This window comes from Mauremys reevesii, linkage group 3, assembly GCF_016161935.1.
Source record: "Mauremys reevesii isolate NIE-2019 linkage group 3, ASM1616193v1, whole genome shotgun sequence".
NCBI classification, from domain to species: Eukaryota; Metazoa; Chordata; order Testudines; family Geoemydidae; genus Mauremys; species Mauremys reevesii.
The window spans coordinates 118265669-118289969 of record NC_052625.1 but is presented as its reverse complement, the minus strand read 5'-3'; the positions used below and the strand labels follow the sequence as shown (position 1 = coordinate 118289969).

Below are 24301 nucleotides of genomic sequence, written 5' to 3'. Positions count from 1 at the left end.
ACCCATGTTAATACTTAGAGTTCTTGCATTTGTGTACAAGCCATTATAAAATTTGTCAATATTTAGTTGTTTCCTGGTAAATGATGACTTTGTTATGACAGTCACTGCAATTGCACTGAATTGCTTTTTTATTATTATTTATTATTGAAATGCCCTTAATACAATATTGGGTGCAAAGTCAAGTTAAAAAATATCACTACTTAGAGTTCCTGCAATCTTTACAGCAGCTTCCTTGAATATATGCGTCACAATATGTGCTTTAATTATATGATTACCATACCATATGTTCTTCAAGACCCTTGCCTCTGTCAGTGAATAGGAGGGATAGTAAATAAGGCAGAGGTTTATAAACATGGCAAAGATGTTATCTTGTATTTGAAGCAGTGGACTGAAACCTGAAAGTGTTAAATCTGTAGCTTGGTGGGCCACAGACTTCATCACTAATGTTGGACAAGACTCACTAATAATGCATATGCACAAGGGAATTTAATTAAGATTGCATGAGCAACTTTAATTTTGACCTTTCTTAATTTTTGAGCACTTCACTTTGCAACATGAATATTATTTTTAAAACTGCTGGTAAAGAACTGCATTACTCAAATACCTGCTTAATGAGGCTTGGATATTCATTAATTGTAGTGGTGAATCAAAGCCTATGTGTCCTTTTATACAAACCTGGTGTTTATTACATGGGTTTACCTCTATCATGTGAGGCAATATAACTGTACTAATACTTTCATAACAAGAGTTTTTCTCATGAACAGTCCAGATAGGAGGTAGATTGTTTGAATTCTTTTAGAATAGTTTAGCTCATCTGTAAACATGTCCTTCTCAAAGCACTAAACTATGAGTTAGATCCGTGGTTCTCAAACTTTTGTACTGGTGACCTCTTTCACACAGCAAACCTCTGAGTGCGACTCCCCTTATAATTTAAATACACTTTTTAATATATTTAACACCATTTTAATGCTGGATGCAAAGCAGGGTTTGGGGTGGAAGCTGACCCCCCGTGTAATAACCTTGTGACCCCCTGAGGGGTCCTGACCCTCAGTTTGAGAACCCCTGAGCTAGACAAATGCATATGCATGCCAACACTGTCTCATTGTTTCCTGTGCTCTCCCATCTATCTGTATCTATCTGTTATCACTTGTCTTACTGCTAGATTATAAGCTCTTCTGAGCAGTTATTGTCTTTTTGTTGTTTGTACAGCACCTAGCACAATGGAGGCCTAGTCCCTGACAGGGTCTCCTAGTGCTACTGCAGCACAATAATACAAATCAACCCCTGACATAACCTGCGCCCCAAATTATTTCTTACAGACCACATAGCTTCCAAAAACATCCAAGTTGGAGAGCCAGCATTATTCAACTTGTCTCTGAGCTGTACATCTGAACCTTCTATTGAATGATGACTTCAAGAGCCATTGTCCAGCAATCACCAATTGCTTTCCAAGCACATAATCTGACCGTAGAATTGTTGCTTCTGCCCACTCTCTGTATGATTTAACAGGGGAAAGGCTTAAGTATCACACAACCATAAGGGGAGAGGGTTACAAAAGAATTCATTTGTGTGTGAACACTAGTAGCAGCAAGCAATGTCGGAGAATATTCATAAGGGACTAGTGTGTGTCCCATTCTAGCCAAAAGCAATTATAGTTATTAACACAAAAATTGATGGCATTTGGCTTATGTCAAGTAAGGGAAGCTCTTGAGAGTGATACTACTTGTGCTGGCGTAGAAAGAACTATTTATTTAATGAAATCAAACTCTTCTGAAACTGTGATGGATTAATTTCACTGATTAGACATACTTCATTTACTTTAGCTGTTTTATTCATCTGTAATAATGGCCATCCAACCAGAAAGACCATTTCTATTGTGCAGAGCCAAATCAAACTGAATACTTAATTGAAGATTTTCTGCTTCAGTTCTATAATTAAAAGTGAACTGAAAAATTGTTTTTCCTGCCAAGATCTGTGTTCAAGAAATCTGTGTTTGTCACATAACCATCAATAGTGTTGGTGAGACAAAAGTGGCTGAGGTAATATTTTTTATTGGACCACCTTCTGTTGGTGAGAGGGACAAGTTTTTGAGCTTACACAGAAGAGCTGTGTGTAAGTTTGAAAGCTTGTCTCTCTCACCGGCAGAAGTTGGTCAAGTAAAAGATATTATCTCACCCACCTTGTCCCTCTAATACTCTGGGGCCAACACAGCTACCTTATGCAACAACACTGCACACAATAATAGTGTTACTAATACTGAAGCAGAATGGGAAGCTGTAGCCCAACCCTGCTCCCACTAAAGTCAATCTAGTGATGTCATCAGCCGTTGCAGGGAAAAACAGAAGGACAAATTCATAGTTGTTCCTCCTTCTTTCCGCCTAGGAGAAGAGAGAGAGAAGTCCCTACATTATTGTGAGTAGAATGAAATACAACCTGGCCTGGTAGTGGACAGTCACCAGTCTGTTGCAAGTACACAGAATCGCTGGGTCCCACATTCTTCTGAGACAGCTGGGTCCAGGCAGAGACTAATCAGTTTTTAGCTGAGTCTCCAGGGTTCACTCTGAGACTCAAACCTCTTGTCTTATACCTTTTCTTGGATTTGGGACTACAAATCCAGCCACCCTAGACCCTGAAAACCAGTGCCTTCGACCTCCAGACCTTTCCCAGTCACTTACACATGCTCCCCTGGAGCTTCACTGATTTTGTAAGGTCTCTGAGCTTCTAGACAAACTCTTCTGGGGACAGCATAGCAGCAAAGTAAGGAACACAGGCTTAGCAAAGGAATTTCTTAATGGCGTTCACTTCACTCTTAAGAGCACTCAGGAGTTACAAATCTTGGAAAAGTAACAAAGTCCTGACATGCATCCTCCCCTAGGATGATTTCTTCCTTTCTGTGAATCCGGGGTTTTGTCAGTGTTTCAGTCTTCTTCACTAGACCTGCTAAATTGACCACTGTCAATCCCTGGTAAATGTAGACATGGCCTGAGTATGATTCCCCCTTCCCCACTGGATGCAATCCATATGCATCAGCATTCCTCCAGCAGTTTGCCTCCAGCTGCTCCCACTGGTGCCAATCACAACCACTATATATATCTATATATATATAAGCAAAGAAGTTTGCTTGTGAGGTAATTGAGGGTGAGAGGTCAGCTTCTATGAGTTAACATTTTCCTTTTAGAACTGTTTATTCATAGTTCTTTCTAAATTCTGAGTGTTGGTTTATCTTGCAGCAGTAATTTCCCGTGTGTGTGTGTGTGTGAGGAAGAGAGAAGGGGAAATTACTGCTACAAGATAAACCAACACTCGAATTTAGAATGGACTATGAATGAACAGCTCTAAAAGGAAAATGTTGACTCTCAGAAGCTGACCTCTCACTCTCAATTACCTCACAAGCAAACTTCTTTGCTTACTCCTTGACAGTCCTTGTCCATGTGCTGTAAATGCAGATGCTTCCCACATTCAAATTCACAGGTGAAAACATTTTCTGGGGATTTTGTACTTGATCATTAAAACTCCTAGATGTTCAAGTTGAAACACCGGGGTTTTGCTGAACATTTCATTATAGTTTATTGCACAGCCACTAGCACCTGCCTCTGTATTAAAGATGATGAATGTATCCCAGAAGTGCCAGACTTCAGGAGACGTAAGCATTTTAGATGCACCTTCTGTAACTTCCACTGTTTCAAAACTAATTAACAAACTACCATTTCCCAAACATGTCCAGGAGGTATAATGGAGTTGCTACCATGAATCTAAGTTACTGATTCATTTTTGACAGCATCTCCAATTATTAAAACAAAACAAAAATAAAAAAATGCAACTTTCCTGCCACATCTTGGATTAATAAAATAGAGTCCTCATCACTTGCATGCCATCAAACTATTTTTCAAAATAGCCATTATTTGGCATTTCATCTCTTTCCCCAGTTCACATTATTTCTTATATGTGCATTCCCTGGTACAAAAATAATTAAGCTTTTAAAATGCATGTTATATGATTGATATAATTTGCAGCATACATCCTAGCAATCTGCAGTGCATCCAAAATGTACAGCATACTCCCCGAGTCTCCTCATTGATCTACTTGGAAAACTGGGTCGAAAAAATATAACAGGCTCATATGGGAATTTGCATCTGAACTGAGCTGTCCTGGTTTAAATTAAATTACAAAATTAATTAAAATAATCTGAGAATATGTAGCCAAATCATTTAAAATGAAATGGTGTTGTGCGGTGACCATGGTGCCAATCCTGTAATGAACGTCACATGCGTATAGGAGTCTGTCAGCATAGAACTGACTGCATATGATTTCACTGAGATCTATATGCTGTCACATGTTAATTTTCAGGGCACAACAGAAGCAGACTACTATTAACAATAACAGTGGTGCTGAACCAGGCTCTAAATAATTATATTCTTCAGAGACAGGACCAAAGCAAGGGCAGCATGTTAATGCATTTTTTGTTTAATCTACTACTGGTAAAGCTGCAAGAAAATTGCAGGCTGTGATTTTGTTGCAGAAACTGAAACTTTTAATAGTTGCCATACATTTAAGTGGTGTGACCCTGTGCACCAGGTCACAGCACCACTCACATTTGAACTGACCACACCAAAACCACAACTTTACTAAACAGTTTCCACAACAATTTGACCAAAAAACTCACAACTTTCTTACAGCCTTAACTACTTGTGTATTTTTTGTGGTGGACCTTTTCCCAGAGAAAGCCATGTTTTTGTGGACATTGTAGGGCCCTCTTGAAGTAAAAAACAAAACTTCCATTGACTTCAAATGGTGTTTGGATTTCACCCTACATATTTTGTGAGACACAGTTTCCATTTGTGAGAGGACAGTAAGTGCTGTTGGGAACAGGGCCGTGGGACCACCGAACCTCCCGCAGGCATGACTGTGCAGGGTCCGCTGGTCCCGCGGCTCCGGTGGAGCATCCGCAGGCATGCCTGCGGGAGGTCCACCGGAGCCGCGGGACCGGCGACCGCCAGAGCGCACCCCGCAGCGCGCCCCCCTGCTTGGGGCGGCGTAATTCCTAGAGCCGCCCCTGGTTGGGAAGGGCTTTGTGAGAAAAGTCCTCACTGCCAACTAAAAATGACAACTCTGAAGACTTGTGGAGAAGTGAAAAGTTCTTTACATACACTTCAAGATCTTTCCAAAAACAAAAGGCAGTTTCTGCATTAACATTGTTATTCTGCTGCAAACATCTGTTCTGGCTGTGAAAGTGGTAAAAATTTTTGTTAAGGGAGACTCTCACCCTAACTTTTATCTGTGACAATTCTGGGAGCTCCTCACAGAATGTCACCATTTGTGCACTGAAAAGCTATAGTCATTGGGTACAGATGGTGAAACTCAATAAAAAAAAACCCACACAAAAATTGCATGACATACTTAAAAGAAAAATTTTATACATTTCCACATCTCTCTCCCCCTCTCAAACAGAATGAAAGCCACACCTAAAATGACACTCTCCACTTCTTGTGGTAGCCTCAAAGAAATGAAACAACAGAACAGGAAGATACAACCACATCTGGCAAAATCATTTATTGCGCATTTATATCCCTAGTCCAAAGTCCATTTGCTTCACTATCTAACTCATCCCTCAGTCTAGGATCTCTTGCCAAATGATGACACAATATATATTCAAGAAAGACAGAATGTCTATCCCATCATTTGGAATGTTGTCATTCTAAGAAAGTCTTTCTCCTTAATTGTTTGTACAATACTATCCTGTTTGTTTTTCTGTCATGAAGAGACATGCTTCTAAAGAATCATCCTTGTCTAAACAAAAAAAATGGATTTATTTTATGACTGCTCCATTCCCTCAGTTAAAAAGAATCAAATGAAATAGATGCAGCTCAGAGAATGTATATTCATAATGCTAACTTCTGAGATTATTGCACATTGGGACTTGCATTAAAGGCAAAAGAGGCAGGTTTTGAACTTCTTAAAACCCTTTCGAAATGGAACACCATAATCCACTGAGAAAAATATTTTAAGCAGAAAAGTCTCTGAACTGCATGTGTCATTGTCCCTAAAACACACAAGATCTCTAAAAGATGCAGTTCTGGTGCATCCAACCACAGACATTTGGGCTAGATGTCAAGCTGGAATACTTCACCTTTAACAGCACATTTTGGTTTCCTTCAAATCTGATGCAGATAAAAAAATCTCATGAAACTGGCCTCAAAGTTCAGTATTTTCCTATGTATTACACCTCATATAACATCCTGGATGAGGGAGGTATAACGTTGGCTTATATATATACAAGGGTTTGTCTGTTGGTTTTATTGTTGTTGCTAGTCACTCTAACACAGAGCAGGCCTCATCAGGGTAGGGAGATTTGTGTGTGCTCACTGTATTTCTCATAGACTGAGCTTGATTTTGCATGCTTTCAATGGAGAATATAGGGGAAAATAAGCCATAAATTATGTATGTATATAATATGTGCTCCATTCAACTACGCAAGCAAGGAATGTGCAGTGAACATGAGTAAACTATGCTAATCTCACATATTTCTGGAAGATATGCTTTAGTCAAACACAAGTTGTTGGGCTCCATATTGGGGGATGTGTTTGTTTAAAAAAACCAATAGTGTTGAGGAGGGTATGTGGAACCATATCTATCTAGAAGCTTCCTAATTTCTCTATTTAAAGGTATCTTTTTTACAGTCCAGTGATGTAAAATTTTCATACCACATGTTTTTCTTTGCTCCTGTGGGTATTACCCATAGGTTGTAGCCACATCTAAGGGTACGTCTACACTACGGGATTATTCCGAATTTACAGAAACCGGTTTAATAAAACAGATTGTATAAAATCGAGTGCACGCGGCCACACTAAGCACATTAATTCGGTGGTGTGCGTCCACGGTCCGAGGCTAGCGTCGATTTCTGGAGCGTTGCACTGTGGGTAGCTATTCCGTAGCTATCCCATAGTTCCCGCAGCCTCCCCCGCCCCTTGGAATTCTGGGTTGAGTTCCCAGTGGCTGATGGGGAAAAAATCATTGCCGCGGGTGGTTCTGGGTACAGCCTCACCCCTCCCTCCCTGAAAGCAGCAGACAACCGTTTCGCACCTTTTTTTCTGGGTGAACTGTGCAGACGCCATAACACAGCAAGCATGGACCCTGCTCAGCTCAATACTGCAATTGTGGATGTTTTAAACACCTCGCGCACTCTCGTGCAATATATGGTTAACCAGGACCTTCAAACCGAGGCGAGGAGGAGGCGGATACAGCAGCGCGGCGATGACAGTGATGAGGACGTAGACACAGAATTCTCTCAAACCGCGGGCCCCTGCGCTTTGGAGATCCTGATGGTAATGGGGCAGATTCTATCCATTGAATGCCGATTTTGTGCCCGGGAAACAAGCACTGACTGGTGGGACCGCATTGTGTTGCAGGTGTGGGACGATTCGCAGTGGCTGCGAAACTTTCGCATGCGTAAGGGCACTTTCATGGAACTTTGTGACTTGCTTGCCCCTGCCCTGAAACGCCATAATACCAAGATGAGAGCAGCCCTCACAGTAGAGAAGCGAGTGGCTATAGCCCTGTGGAAGCTTGCAACGCCAGACAGCTACCGGTCAGTCGGGAATCAATTTGGAGTTGGAAATCTACTGTGGGGGCTGCTGTGATGCAAGTAGCCAAAGCAATCACTAAGCTGCTGCTACGAAAGGTTGTGACTCTGGGAAATGTGCAGGCCATAGTGGATGGCTTTGCTGCACTGGGATTCCCTAACTGTGGGGGGGTGATAGATTGAACCCATATCCCTATCTTGGCACCGGAGCGCCAGGGCACCCAGTACGTAAACCGGAAGGGGTACTTTTCAATGGTGCTGCAAGCACTGGTGGATCACAAGGGACGTTTCACCAACATCCACGTGGGATGGCCAGGGAGGGTTCATGACGCTCGCGTCTTCAGAAGCACTACTCTGTTTAAATGGCTGCAGCAAGGGAATTACTTCCCAGACCAGAAAATAACAGTTGGGGATGTTGAAATGCCTGTCGTTATCCTGGGGGACCCAGCCTACCCCTTGATGCCATGGCTTATGAAGCCATACACAGGCAGCCTGGACAGTGGTCAGGATCTGTTCAACTACAGGCTGAGCAAGTGCAGAATGGTGGTGGAATGTGCATTTGGCCGTTTAAAGGTGCGCTGGCGCACATTACTGACTCACCGAGACCTCAGCCAAACCAATGTCCCCTATGTTATTGCTGCTTGCTGTATTCTCCACAATCTCTGTGAGAGTAAGGGGGAGACCTTTATGGCGGGGTGGGAGGCTGAGGCAAATCATCTGGCCGCTGATTATGCACAGCCAGACACCAGGGAGATTAGAAGAGCACACCAGGAAGCGGTGCGCATCAGAGAAGCTTTGAAAACAAGCTTCATCACTAGCCAGGGTAGGATGTGACTGCTGTGTTTGTTTCCCCTTGATGAACCCCCACCCCCCTTGATTGACTCATTCCCTGTAAGCAACCCACCCTCCCGCTTCGAGTACAGCTTACTTATGCAAATAAAGTCACTCTCGTTTAAAAATCATGTATTCTTTATTAATTCATTATAAAAAGAGGGAGAGAAGTAAGGGTGTGGTTTGGGAGGAGGATAGGAGGGATGGAGAAGGCCACTTAAAAAATTTCACAGTAATGACAGCCTTCTGGTTGGGCTGTCCACGGGGGTGGAGTGGGCGGGTGCACAGAGCCTCCCCCCACGCGTTCTTACACGTCTGGGTGAGGAGGATGTGGAACATGGTGAGGGTTGAGGGTGGTTATACAGGGGCTGCAGCGGCACTCTTTGATCCTGCTGCCATTCCTGAAGCTCCACCAGATGCCGGAGCATGTCAGTTTGATCACGCAGCAGCCCCAGAGTTGCATCCCGCCACCGCTGATTTTTCTGCCGGTCTTCCTGCCGCCACCTCTCATCTTGGGTGTCCCTCCTGTCCTCACGTTCACTGGCATCTTTCCTGTAATTTGATACCACGTCCTTCCACTCATTCAGATGAGCTCTTTCCTTGCATGTAACTTCCATAATATCCGAGAACATTTCATCTCGCGTCTTCTTTTTCCTCTGCCTTATCTGTGCTAGCCTCTGGGATGGAGCAGGGAGGCTTGAAAAATTTGCAGCTGCATGAGGGAGAGAAGTATTTAAAAAGATACATTTTTCAGAACAATGGTTATACTCTTTCACAGTGAACAGCACTATTCACCTTACATAGCACATGTGATTTCCCTACAAGGTCGCATTTTTCATCTTAATACTGAGTGCCTGCAGCTCTGGGGTTACAGATCTCACAGACACAGGTCCGGGCATCAGAATTCAGCTTGCATGCGGCCATGGTAAGCCACTGTCTTTCGGCTTCTGCAGTGATTTACCCCTCCCCCCAATGCATGGCTAATACCATGCTAGCTCCCTGCTAATCAACACCCTTCCCCCCACACACACACACTGCGTAGCTGGTAGCTTGGGGAAGATCCCCGCTGACCAAACACGAAAAAGATCATTGGCATTTCACTCCTCCTCTCCCCCGGCTTGGCAACGTGCAGGAAAGGATTTTTTTTTAAGCTGCTGCAGTCCACGAACCCAGTAGGAAAATGGTCATCCCCCTTACTTAAATTCCTGATTTTCAACCAGGTTACCCTGAATGATATCACTTTGCTGAGGATAACACAGCGAGATAAAGAACGGATGCTTCTTGAATGCCAGAAATCACCGGGACCATACGCAGCTATGCTTTGCCATGCAATGATACCTGATTACTTGCTACATGCATGGCGTGGTAAAGTGTCCTACCATGGTGGATGGAACAAGGCTGCCTTGCCTAGAAACCTTCTGCAAAGGCTTCTGGAGTACCTCCAGGAGCGCTTCATTGAGATGTCCCTGGAGGATTTCCGCTCAATCCCCAGATATGTTAACAAACTTTTCTAAGTAACTATACTGTCTGCGAATGCATCCCAAGTCCTCAGGGCAAATCAATCATTAAAAAACGCTTGCTTAAAAAACAATGTTTGATATTTGCAAAGGTACACTCACCAGAGGTCCCTTCCATGGCTTCATTGTCTGGGGTAGTGGCTTGGGAGGGTAATTCCGTCAGGGAGAGAAAAAGCTCCTGGCTGTTGGGGCTCACGGAGTTCTGTGTGCTGTCTGCTAGCTCGTCCTCCTCTTCTTCATCGTCATCTTCCCCGTCCACATAATCCTCAGCCATGACAGAGATTACAACCCCCACCTCGGAATCCATGGACAGGGGTGGGGTACTTGTGGCGCAGCCCCCTAAAATTGCATGCAGCTCAGCGTAGAAGCGGCATGTTTTTGGCCCTGCCCCGGACCTTCCGTTTGCTTCTTTGGTTTTCTGGTAGGCTTGTCTGAGCTCCTTAACTTTCACTCTGCACTGCACTGAGTCCCTGCTATGGCCTTTATCCGTCATAGCCTTAGAAATTCTTTCACATACTTTTTCATTTCGTCTTTTGGAACGCAGTTCTGTTAGCACTGAATCCTCTCCCCATATAGCGATCAGATCCAGTACCTCCCATGCAGTCCATGCTGGGGCTTTTTTTTGATTCTCAGAAGACTGCATTGTTACCTGTGCAGATGAGCTGTGTGTGGTCACCTGTGCTGATGAGCTCTCCACGCTGGGGAAGCAGGAAATGAATTTCAAAAGTTCACGGGGCTTTTCCTGTCTACCTGGCCAGTGCATCCGAGTTCAGAATGCTGTCCAGAGCGGTCAGTGGTGCACTGTGGGATACCGCCCGGAGGCCAATACTGTCAATTTGCAGCCACACTAACCCTATTCCGATATGTTAATCCCGATATAAGCGCTACTCCTCTCGTCGGGGAGGAGTACAGAAACCGATTTAAAGAGCCATTAAAATCGATATAAGGGGCCTCTTAGTGTGGACGGGTGTGGCGTTAAATCAGTTTAATGCTCCTAAAACCGGTTTAAACGTGTAGTGTAGACCAGGCCTAAAAAGCAAATTGTGATGGGTCCCCCCCAACCCAAGGATGCAACATGGAACTGGAGAGCAGCTGAGCCCTCTGGGTTCCCTCTCAGCACTGTGATGTGACAAGCTGCAAAGCCCTCCACGCTTGCACTCACACCAACATCCACAGGCAGGGGCCACACCCAGCTGGGTTCATGAATGCTCTGCCAGCCACTGCATGGACCAACAATAGAGAGGGTCCAGCCAAAATATCCCCAGCTCCCCAGCCTAGGACCCCGGAGCTGTACCGTCCTGCCCTAGTAAAAAAACTGACCAATATATATGTGTTATCACCCCAGTCCGTCCCCTCCCTTGATGTGGAAAAGAATATTCACAAAACCTTTGCTAACTGAGCTGAGATTTCCCCCCCATCACTTCACTTACATCACACTGGTTTAGGTAAAAATATAAAATAGATTTCTTAACTACAGATGGATAGAATATAAGTGATTATAAGTGATAGCAAACAAATAAAGTAGATTACCTAGCAGATCAACAAAAATGCAATCTAAGTCTAGTATACTAGATAGGATATGAATCAAGTAGTGTCTCACCCTGACTGATGAAACAGGTAGGCTTACAGATTCTTGAGGCACAGGGTATGTCTACACTGGCAAGCTTCTGCGCAACAAGTTATACCACTTTTATTAAAGGGCTGGAATTAAACCGCTATTGCGTGTCCACATTGTGCTCCTTGTTACGCTGGAGTGCATTCACATTAGCAGCTCTTGCAATGGCAAAGAGAGCAGTGCACTGTGGTAGCTATCCCACTGTGCAACTGGTCACAGGGTGCTTTGGGAAGGGATTGCAATGCCTCATGGGGCAGGTACAGAATCACATGATGCAGGTTTCCCAATCCCATTGTTCCATGGGCATCCTACTACATTGCCAGCTGCTTTTCAGCTGAAGGGGGTGGGGGGGAGAGTCGGCAGTGTGTGTGTGTGTGTGTGTGTGTGTGGAGGGGGGAGAGAGACAGTGTGTTTTGGGGGGACAGGGAGTGTGTCAGCAGGCTATCTTGTAAGTTCAGAGAGCAGCAGAAAGCAACCAGTCCTGAGGCAAGGGGGAGGGAAACCTGACTTTAGCCCCTGACCCCTCCCCAGCTCTCTGCACAGCAATCTGTCTCTCTCTCTCTCTCACAGACACACACACCTGCCTCTGTGTTCAACAGCATGAACATTCCACATTAATGGTTAGTTTTGTGTCCCAGAGCAGATCACCACAGCACGCAAGGGCTGCCAGAAACGGTGCTTTGAAAGGGGAGGGACACATGTCTCCAGGGCAGCTGAGTTCAAAACAGTGAGCAGAGTGGCCACTTGAGGGATTATGGGACACTTCCAGAGGCCAATTGATTGCTCTCTGTGCTGTAATGTCTTTACCCTGCCAATACAGCACTGGAGCCTCTGCACTTTAAGGCTTATGACTCTTGTTGAGGTGTTTTTTTTGGCAACGCTACAACTGAGGAGTTTCTGCGCACTAAGTGGCTTGGCAGTGTGTACCCCTCAGGAGTTACACCACACAAAGCTGCTTTACTGCGCAGTAACTTGCCAGTGAAGGCAAGACCACAGGCTGCATCTGCTTTGCAGCCTGGTTTCCCCTCTCCGTTCAAAGTCGTTTTTCTTCCAGAGGTTCTTTCAGGTGCTGACTTGTGGGAGAGTGAAGACAAGTCATGATGTCAAATCCTATCTTTTATAGTTTCTTCCAGCTTGCTGGAAAGTCTATGCATGTGAGGGATATATTCCCATTGGCCAAACAGTCTCCATTGTCTCTGTGCTCCCTCTGAGGAGGCTTCCTTATACAGAGTTTCTGTGTTAGTGGATTCTTCCCTTGATGGGTGTTGATGACAGCAATTAACACTATCTGGCTACTCCACCATTGTACCTGAAAGGCTGGCTTAGCGTGTTTCCAGCCGTAAGTCATACTTTAGTAACTCACACATAGCAAGATTTCCTAACTTCACATTGGATGTGAAGCACATACAATCCACTGAAATACTAATGTTTAGCAGATCAAGACTTTTCGAACGATACCTCACAAGGCAATCAATCAATCAGATTAACAACATAGGTAAAACAGAATTTAGTGGTGATACTCAGCTTGTAAAAAGAAGTGCAGCACAGTGGATAATAAATATTTCTCCAGGATCTAATTCCTCTACATTCAGATGCACAACATAACCAAGACCATCTGCAATACTGCCATCTGGTGACTTCCAATCATCTTAGATGGAACTGCCATTCTCTGACTTGCAGCCTGATGGCCCAAAGTTTAACAATCTTTCATTCTTGACTAGTTGTGCATTCTTACAAAATACAGTATTATATATTTTTAATTACTAAACTATTAAGCAATACCTTAAAATTATATATTTAATTTAAAAGATAACGTGCAAGTAGGTTGTTTTTTCTATGATACTTTGATGTATTTAATTTTTCTATTTCATGTGGCAGGAAAGATCATGTTTTCTTAAGAATCCCATGGAATTCGTAATCAGAATACACACATCAAGGTTTGTGTTTTATATAGAAGTGTATATATATGAGAGAGAGAGAGAGAAAGAGAAATATTAAATCAAAATAAAATGTACTATTGGGAGGCATTGCCAACATGGAGGAGGACCAGAATATCATACAAGAAGAGCTGGATGACCATGAAAACTTGAGTAATAGAAATGGGCTGAAATGTAATAATTTAAAGGGCAAGGTGTCTCCAGGCCTCAATGGGTCACAACTGTGAATGCCAAATTCAGGACAAACTGCTGAGAAATAGGGCAGACTCACCCCAAACTGGTGGTTATTCTATCATTAGATTATACCAAGCCAATAAATTTGTCTATCACCACACTGGTAAAAAAGAAATAAAAGTCGCTTTAGGCATTCCAGCCCAGGGCTTACCACTTGGACACTGGACTTTATGATGAGTGGCTATTGAAAACCAATTTCATAATATATAGACTCTTTCCAATCTCAAGATACAACCAGGACAATATATAACTCAGATCTTACCCAATAATCATGCTGATGCCAATCCTTTAGTAATTAAAAACTAAAGGTTTAATAATAAAAGAAGAAGTGAGTTATAATGGCTAATATATCAGATACATACAAGGGAATTCAAAGTGTTCATATATCAGGATCATAGCAGTGATGGAATAAACTGCTATCTTACAAAAGTCTCTCTGGAATTACCCAAACATATTGGGGGTCATCAGTTCTTGTCTAAAGCTTCCTTTTTAGAAATCCAGTTCAGAGAAATGAAGCAGGAAATGACAAAATGAAGATGTTTCAGAGATCCTTTTACATCCTCTGCCATGTACATGGAATTTTAATGTCCCAAACAAAGCCCACAGCCTCTGTTTGTGGAAATTCACATTTTGATAACTCACAGTGGGTGGCCATTGGCCCTTCAGAGTCTGAGGCATCCGCAGGAAAAGCTATTTGGGTGAGAAAAGCCCATTGTGAGAGCTAAGTGTTCCAGCTGTGTGGCACCAATATAAATCCTATCTGGTGGGTGTTACCTAGGAATACAACACAGGTATAAGATACCAGTACATAGCCAATATTCATAACTTCAGATGGAAAGATAATACATGCACATCAACAGGATAATCATACCTAGCAAATCATAACTTCTCCATTGACACCTTATATGACATATTTTGTACAAGATTTGTTGCAACTGTATAACAGTGATAATATCAATTATATAAATGATCATATTCAATCATACAGCATCACACAAGGTCATGCACTTAGGAACTAACAACAAGAATTTTTGCTATAAGCTGAGGACTTAGTTGGAAGTGACAGAGGAGGAGAAACACCTGGGTGTATTGATTGATCACAGGACAACTATGAGCTGGATCCTCTGATGCATCAGGGGAGATATTTACAGTAGAGACAGGGTAGTGTTAGTACATTATATTATACGCATATATACAAGGCACAGGTGAGACCTCATCTGGAATACCGTGTGCAGTTCTGGTCTCCCATGCTTAAGAAGGATGAATTTGAACAGAAACAGGTACAGAGAAGGGCTACTAGGATGATCCGAGGAATGGAAAACCTACCTTATGAGAGGAGAATCAAAGAGCTTGGCTTGGTTAGCCTAACCAAACAAAGGTTGAGGGGAGATACAATTGCTCTCTATAAAGACATCAGAGGGATAAATACCAGGGAGGGAGGGTAGTTTAAGTTATTTGCCAATGTGGAATAAGAACAAATGGATATAAAATGGCCATCAACAAGTTTAGGCTTGAAATCAGATGAAGGTTTCTAACCATCAGAGGATTGAAGTTCTGGAACAACCTTCCAAGGAGAGCAGTGGGAGGAGCACAAAAGCTAACTAGCTTCAAGATTGAGCTTGACAAATGTATGGAAGGGATGGTATGATGAGGCTGCCTACAATGGCATATAACCAATCTGTGACTGCTAGAAGTAAATATCCCCAATAACTGGAGATTGGGCACTAGATGGGGAGGACTCCAAGTTACTATTGAGAATTCTTTTCCAGGTGTCTGGCTGTTGGGTCTTGCTGACATGCTCAGGATCCAGTTGATCACCATGTTTGGGATCAGGAAGGAAATTTTCCTGTGTCAGACTGTGGAGACCCTGGGGTTTTTCACCTTCCTCTACAGCATGGGTCCTGGGTCACTTGCAGGTTTAAACTAAAGTAAATGGTGGATTCTGTGTAACTTGAAGTCTTTAAATCATGATTTAAGGACTTCACTAACTCAGCCAGAGGTTAGGGGTCTATTACAGGAGTGGGTGGATGAGGTTCTGTGGCCTGCAATGTGCAGGAGGTCAGACTAGTTGATCACGATGATCCCTTCTGGCCTTAAAGTCTATGAGTGAAATCAGCCCATGGTATGTAGTGCCCAATTAGTATGTAGTGCTCACAAATAGCCACATGACTTTTCCAAAACAGTGAAGCTTGTTTATAAATGAGAGCATTCTTAAAAGTCAGTGAGTCCTTTGTGCAATCAACTCAGTGGCAATCATGATACGCATGGGCCTGATCAAAAGCACACTGAAATCAATGGAAAGACACCTATTGACATCAGTGAGCTTTGGATCAGGCCCAAGATGAACAGCGAGTCTGCAAATTCGAGCAAGCAGCTTACACACCTCTGGGTGTAACTGTGACATTTCTACAAAGGCATCAAGATTCTGTTTATGTAGAACTGCTGAAAAATGGCTATTAGCAGAAGAGAAATATCTGTGCATTTTATAAAAAGATTTTAATGAGCATTGAACAAAAAGCCGCAAGATTCAAGTTGCTACAATATACTTTCTCTAGGGTTTTTTTCTGTAAACATATAAAGGCATGGCACCATTCAACATTTGGTTTAATGGGCCTACCCTGGTGCTCATATTTCAATGGTCACTTCATTATCATAGTCCTGTTTAGGCTTTTAAAAGCACTGGAAAGTTTTTAAGATGGTCTGTAAATGCTTCATAACTTTACTTTGCTTTTTTGTGGCCCAATAAATTTTTATCAACTTTTTTGTGTTAACTTCATTTACTGGACAATTTGAAAACCCACAGTACTAAACATTTTACCGCTCTTTCTTCTGTAACACCACACAAGATGGATAATGGCATTAGCATGCCCATGGCTAAATTCAGAGAACCCTGGCTGTGCCACGACTGCCCTTCCTGAAGGCATGTCTTTTTCATAGAGGGAATCAGCCTCACAGAAATGAAAACATTTGAGCTTTGCCAAAATTTTGGAACAATGTTCTGCCCAAAGACATGTTCCTTCGAACCAACCACTGTTCAGCGTGATACCCCAGTGACTTCTCTTTCATGGGGCCTTCCCAATGTCCCAGAACTATTTCTTCTCTATGGCCCTGCTTCAGCAAAGCATGTGGTTAACTTCTGGAGAACAAATAGCAAGAATAGATAAACCCTTTAGGAAAGGAAAAAAAAAAAAGCTTGTTTTTATGCAAATGACCGTACTAATCAACACTGAAGGGAGTGTGTTCTGGAGTGCAGGGGGGCGGGGGGTATGACATAAGGTGGTTGTTGGTTTTTTTTGTCCTGAATAGAATATTTTCTAAAATTTTCTATGACGTATTTGTTAAAAACTGTAACACCTGGCAAATTCCTAGAAAAAAACCCAACACTGCAGTATAGCCAAGCTTGGGCCACAGACCAACAAAGCAAGAATGTTCAGTTTAGGGGCTAACACATGCCCTTTTAACATCTTTTGTTTCCCCTTCAATAGCTCTTGCCTCCAACTGTCATTATCTCATGGCTTTTGTTGCTTTGTGTTCCATTCTAATCCAGCAAAGGAAATGGTTCTTAAATTGGGTGGGAATGGAGGGTCTATAGAAGTCAGTGCTTTTTCAAAATGAGGTATAAATAATAAATAATAATAATAATTGCCCACCCTCTCGAGAATGATATAGTAAGGAGAGTCTAATGCTGAAATGGTGTAGATAGTGGAAAAATTTTAAGAGAAAGTTTCCATTTAATACCGCATACTTTTCTGCTCCAGAAATATGAACCACCTGTAGCAGAAGCCCTAAGGGATTAGCAGTAGTGCAGATTGCCCATTAATGTCCTGGACCCCCTCCTGCTTGCAATATGTCTCAGGCAAGTTTTTTTTTTTCTATGCACATTTTATGATCTCCTACACTAATTATTTGGAATTCATTTATAATAAATGCCTTATGTTTCCCTGTGCTGAGGCACGCACACTGAATGTTCATTGTGTATGTGTAGCAGAATGAGCACTGCAATAGAATTCTGAATGGAGACAGAAAAACTCTTGGTTAAGACGTGTTTAGTTTAGAAAAGGCAAGAAAAATAAAAGGTGTTTATTTGGGTGAGTTGCATGGCCCAATGCATTTCCATCAAAGCTACTTTTATTTCCTATTTCTCTTAGAACAGGAAATAAATTGTTTTGGGGACAATTTAAATTAACCTGGGATAAGTTGTACAAATGTTTTAATGATATCTTAAAAGCCCCCAGGTCTTTTGGATGTTAATTTATTTTTTTTAATAATTTGTCTTAGTACTTCAAGCAGACTGTTAACCTTTAGGCTTTCTTTTTCAATGTAAATTCCTACAAAGATCTACAGATATAGGAGCTTTACAAATAAATAATGACATCTTAAGTGCATCAGAACAATACTTGTTGTGCATCAAAGAGGTACGTGATAGGACATGTCTGCCATTCAGAAACCAGCCAGAGTATAACATACCAGCATCTTTGTAAGACTTCTCATTTAGTGGCAAAATATTTGATGGGGACTTGTGGCCATCTCTTTAATTTCTCTGAGGCTCCCTTTGGTCATTTGGGCCTCTGTCAAGATCATGTTTTCTTCAGACACCTAAGATATGTTATCAACAATCTTATTTACAATTAGGCAGACTAGGACATCCTGAGACTCCATAATGCAGTGCAGTGCTAGTAGTTGGGTACTGGAAATTGTGTGTTGTCGTTCCATAAACTGTTGCTATTCAAAATTTTTCTCCATTTATGATGTTGGGTTAATTTTTGGGTTTCATTTAGCATGGACAGTAAACTAAACAGGCATCATGGTTTGCTTATGTAGTACTAGCAAAATATTGTCATCTTTGTGTTTCCAACATTGCAGAGCAAAGACTGAATATTTTTGAAATGCTGGTTTTTTTCAATATTTAAAAAAACGACTAAGAAAACTTTAAAGTCCATAATGTATGCAGCTTTTGTAAAAAATAATAATAATAATAAAACATGAATTTGGGAACTAATCTACTTAACAGCATCTTTTCAAATCAGCTAAATGGAGAGACTATTTGTAACAATTGAAACCCCAAGTTACATACTTAGGGTCTGATTAAGGTACTTTGAGGCCTGGTCTCTGTTAAAATGTTTTACCAACATAACTATGTGGGTTAGGAGTGTGAAACCCCCTTCCCCCCCCAATCAACATAGCAGTGCCATAAAAAGCCCTGATGTAGAAGCAGTTGCACTGGCAAAAAAAAAAAAAAAAAGGTGGGGGGGGGGCTTTTGCAGGTATAGCTTATTTTATTTGGAGAACTGGTTTAAACTATATCAGCAAAAGCTACATCTCCACTAGGGAGGAGTTCCCACTATAGCTCTATAGGTATATTTATACCGGCAAAGCCTTCTAAGTGTAGACCAGGGGTTCCCAAACTTGACTCGTGGCTTGTCCAGGGTAAGCCCCTGGTGGGCCGCGAGATGCTTTATTTACCTGAACGTCTGCAGGTTCGGCCGATCACAGCTCCCAGTGGCCGCAGTTCACCGTTCCTGGCCAATGGGAGCTGCACGAAGCGGCATGGGCCAGGCCACTGCTTCCCAGAGCTCCCATTGGCCAGGAATGGCAAACTATGGCCACTGGGAGCTGCAGGCAGCCGTACCTGCGAACAGTCAGGTAAACAAAGCGTCTTGTGGCCCGCCAGGAGCTTACCCTGAACAAGCCACGAACCAAGTTTGGGAACCAGAGTGTCTGTGCCTTAATCCAGCCCTGTATATACTGTGGGTAGAGTGGGAAATGGAGATTTTTTTTCCCAATTTGCCTGCAGAATTTTGTTGCTTTCACTTCAACCCAGACTTACATCCGAACATACGTGTAAACGGTGGCTAGAGTGAGCCAGTTGCTGTTCTTAGCCCTTAATGCAACAGGACATAATTCACTGCAGTGTTTGACAAACTGGAATCTTTAAAGGAAATTGTTTTTGTTTTATATTATTGGAAGTGGCATTTCTGAATATTTTCTGAATATTTTCATGCAGTTCTCTTTTGCTCTGCAGTTTAGCCCTGCTGGTTCTAATAAGGTGTCCAGTGTGAAGCTGAGAGGAAGGGAAGCAGGGATTTAAATGGAAAAGACTACTCCAGTGTTCAGAACTGAAACCCATCATCTTATTTTTAACTTGTGCTACTGGAGTTCCCTTTTTATTGTTAGTTCCATTAGGTTCCAGGGCTTCATGTCCCAGCCACAATACTCCCAGAAGTGAGGAATTTACTACTTGGATTTCTTAATCACATAAGGTCTGATCCAAAGCCCATTCAATTGGAGTCTTATTGACTTCTATGGACTTTGGATCAGGCCCTTAATAAAGGAAAGACAAGGGTAGTATGATAAACACTCAAAATCCATATGTTCCTCTTGAACTATAATGATTGCCTTGATGTATAAGCTACTAGTATCTATTAGTGTTACTGACATGTAGACACATAGTCAGATTTTTTAATTCTCTCTCTGTTTAGTTTTATGGGCACTTATTCTTTTTGTGGGGGCCGGGGGCTCTTTTCACTGTTTGGTATATTAAATATTACCTTGTAGTTGTACATTTAAAAGTGACTAGCTAGAGAGTCACCCTCTGTGTTGTTTCTATACACAGCAAGGGCTACTTGCATTCTCCCCATTCTTTCCCACAAACCACCCTCTCATCTCCTTCTATTTAAGGGTCTCCCTGGAACCCCACCCCACCCCTTACTCCATGACAGGGCCTGTGTGTGCCCCCCATTCTTCCCTCCAAAACATGCCCCCGCATTCGGCCCCCACACACACACACAAGCCAGGGCTATTCCTTCTTTATCTCTTCTTTTCTCTTTTTTCAGGTTGGCACCATTTTTAAACTGTACTGAGAGGATGGGCAGAGGTAAAATGAGGAATATTCTTATGCTGGATTATGTTAATGTCTGCCATCAACCGGTTCTTTCATATGTAGACAATTACACAGGTAGAAGCTGCCAGGGGCTTTGCATGTCCCCCCATCTCCCACTTCTGGTTTTCCAGTTTTCACCAAGATCAGTAGGTTGTGAGTGCTGATGCCTAAAACATTCCCTGAGAGAAAAGGTGGGTGAGGTAATATCTTTTATTGGACCAATCTATATGGGGGTATCATCAAACAACTACAAACCATACTCGATGGGGACCCCATCCTGAAAGAAATCTTCCCTGAACTCCCTCTTCTGGCTTTCAAACAATCCCCCTAACTCTCCAAGCTCATCATTGGAAGCAAGCTCCCCAAAGACCAGGACACATCAACTCAAAGTGGCACTAGACCCTGCCAGAACAACAGATGCAAAACCTGCAGACATATCTCTACTGTTACAATGATCAACACCCCTCCACAACACACCTTTCAAGATCCAGGGGTCTTACACATGCCTATCACAACATCTGATATAGTTCATCCAGTGCACTAAATGCCCCAATAAAAATTATGTGCGTAAAACCAGACAATCACTATGCTCTCAAATTAACTCCAATAGGAAAATGATAAGACAAAAACACACTATCACTTTTTTTACAGAATGATCACTCCATATGTGACCTGTCAGTCCTCATCTTCAAAGAAAACCTGCACAACCCCTTCAAAAGATGAGCCTAGGAGCTTAAATTCATAACTCTGATAGACACTAAAAATCATGGCTTGTCCTATGACTGCAGAGATATTAACAGGCCACTCTACCTTATGCTAACTACTTATGCTAAACAATCCGTTCCACCTTGCATTTAGCTGTGACCCTGGGAGTACTTTTCCCAGACCTGATGAAAAGCTTGTCTCTCTCTCACCAACAGAAGTTGGTCCAATAAAAGGTATTACCTCACCCATTTTGTCTCCCCCAACCTCTGTTGGTGAGAGAGACAAATTTTAGAGCTTACATGGAGCTCTCTTGGGAATGACACAGCTACAACAACACTGCATTCCCTGAAATTTTGGAATTTGTCAGATGCGGCATTCAAAAGTTATTGTGTTACATCCAAACAGAGAAATTCCATCAAGTTGAGTGTAAAACCTTGCAAGTTCAGCCAAAAACTGGCAATTTCCCATGTGAGTTCCCATGTTTATTGCCTCTCAATGACTTCCAGATCAAATGTGCTCCATTTACAAGTAAAAATATGTTTTTGCTTTTCTAACTACCAGCTTTGCAAACTTAGCCAGGGCTCGGAGAATCAAGACTGAATTCTTTCCTTCTCGTGCATCATCACCATTAATAAGGGTTCTGCAAGCCAGAGTAGGCCTCAGTTATACCTGCAAAACTCCATTTTCTTCCAATTATGCCCTCAATAACACCAATGCAACCTCATTTCCATCACAGTATTACCAACTCAAGCATTCAAAAATTATGCGACTGACTTAAAAGTCATGAGATTTTTTGGGAGGGTAGGGGTCCTTTTTATTTGTCTTCTGGTTTCTGAACCTTAAGGGTATGCCTGAGTCACCTTTTCAAGCTTTTCTTGGCAACCGTGAGGGCTAGAAACTTTTTTTTAACAACAAAATCCAATATTGTTATGTAATCACTTGACTCCAAGAGCTGGGACTTTAATAAAGATGCCAAATATTGCAAGACTCAGGCAGTGTTAGCACAGAGGTCAACATGGCTGTAAGAGGTGTAAGAGGTTGCATTTAGTAAATAGTTCTGTTGCTTATGCACAAGATGGAACAGAATTATGAGCTCACTCAACCTTAGCTGTGTGCTTACAATGCTAGCAGAAGTAAAAAACCAATACAAACTTAGGGCTTGTCTACACGTAACAGTTCTGCAGTGGCACAGCTGCATGAGTGCAGCAGCACTGCTGTAGCATTCAGTGAAGACGTTGCCTCTGCCAGCATAGGTAATCCACCTCCCTGAGAGGAAGTAGCTATATTGACAGGAGAAACCCTCCTGTTGACAAGAGCGCTGTCTACACTGGGGGCTAGGTTGGTATAACTGCATTGCTCAGGGATTTTCCACACCCCTGAGCAACATAATTATACCAACATAAGTTTGTAGAGTAGACCAAGCCATAGTTCCAGGATCAATTGGGGGGGGCGGGGCGGGCAGGAGTGCCATTTGGCCTGCACCTCAAGCTCAAAGGGGGCCTCAAATTTAGATACTTGTTAATTTTTTGGCATTTGATAAGTTTCACAACTTGTTTATATGCGCATCCCTATCAGACCAAAACGTGACACACTCTCTCAGCTTACAGCTGCAAATTTTAGCAAATAAGAGATGTTATTTGGTAGAAGACATACTTTTTTTGTTAACGGCTATAGATTTTGTCATGTTAAAGAGTTTAAAATGTTCATAAATATTAATAAAAATATATTGGTTCTGATGGTACAAGATTAGACCGTGATGAACGTGTCCTCTCAGATCATCTGATTATATAAACAAACTACTACTAGTGGCTGGTGCTGGATCAAGTGCATGCTGAAAGGTAGAGAATTGTTACATTTTAGTGTCTTTATAGTTTTATGTCTAGTTGACTAAGGAATTATTTATGTGTGAGAATTCCTCAGTATTATCTTCATATGGTAGCTAAAAGAGGTGACTGGTTGGTTGGTTTTGAGCCCTAGCTTGGTAGCTTTGCAGTCATCAAAGGCTTTCGTAGTCTATAGGCCCAGATTCAAGGTGAAAACTTGTGAGGACAACCTTGTATAGTGAGTTTCGTGAGGACACGTTTGAAATTTTTGGACATTATCTCTCTGTTTGTATCTGTGTCTGTGTTTAATACATATATGTCATCCCTTTGTCTTCAGATCAGCCTGTTATATTATACCTTGTGTGCTTGAGTTTTGATTTAGTAATAAGAATAATAACCTGTCTGACTGTTTCATTTTGTGTTCTTAATTAGTATTCCTTCGTTTTAAGTCTTTTCAGCATTTGTGTACATTCAGCATTTGTGAACATGTTTACAGTAGAAGATTTCAAGTGTAGATAAGCTACTTATTCACAGCAGAATATTTCAAGCGTGGATAGGCTACATATTGATCAGATAGATCACTATGAAGAGGAGATTTGGAAGTAGTGCAAGCAAGACACAGCAAAAACAACTGAGTTAAGCAGCAGCTAAGAGATCAAAGCCAATAACTTCATTTCTGAAACCACTGGAAAACACACCTTACTCAACAAACAATGTTACAGATAATAAAAACTCTGCAACTGCAACAGGTGATATTTCAATGCTAATACCTGAACATGAGAACAATAGTCAAGAAGGAGATGTGCCAACAGTAACAGATGCAGCAGAAGATCCTGTGTACTATCAAGAAACTCAACAGCAACAGGAAGATGTAGATCTTGCGCAGGAAGAGCAATTCATGAGCACTACAGGTTTGACAGTGACTGACATTGGAATTATTAACAAGAACAATGGTGCCCAAATGCAATCTTTTCTTCAAATTAGTTGTTTTGAAATTCCAAGTAACATTCTACGAGATGCTGATAATCATGCTTTCCCTACTCGTCTGCTGACAAAAACTCTTCCAAATGGTGAGATCTGCACAAGAGACTGGTTATGCTGGAGTACAGAAAAACAATCTCTCATTTTGAACAAAAGTGCTGCAAATGCATCAGTTCTCTCTGATCGATCAGAACGGAGC

At 42.1% G+C, this 24301-nt stretch overlaps 1 long non-coding RNA gene across 5 annotated transcripts in view; it reads right to left on the bottom strand.

Moving 5' to 3' along the window:
* The window catches only part of LOC120401471, a 335084-nt gene that overhangs the window by 121428 nt on the left and 189355 nt on the right, over positions 1-24301 (bottom strand). For 2 of the 5 annotated variants that reach the window (XR_005596465.1, XR_005596463.1), the window contains exon 4: positions 14070-14487. The exons of the other annotated variants lie outside the window; for them this stretch is intronic. This is a non-coding gene — a long non-coding RNA (uncharacterized LOC120401471). Of the gene's footprint in view, positions 1-14069; positions 14488-24301 lie in introns of those variants that run through there. 5 annotated transcript variants of the gene reach the window in all.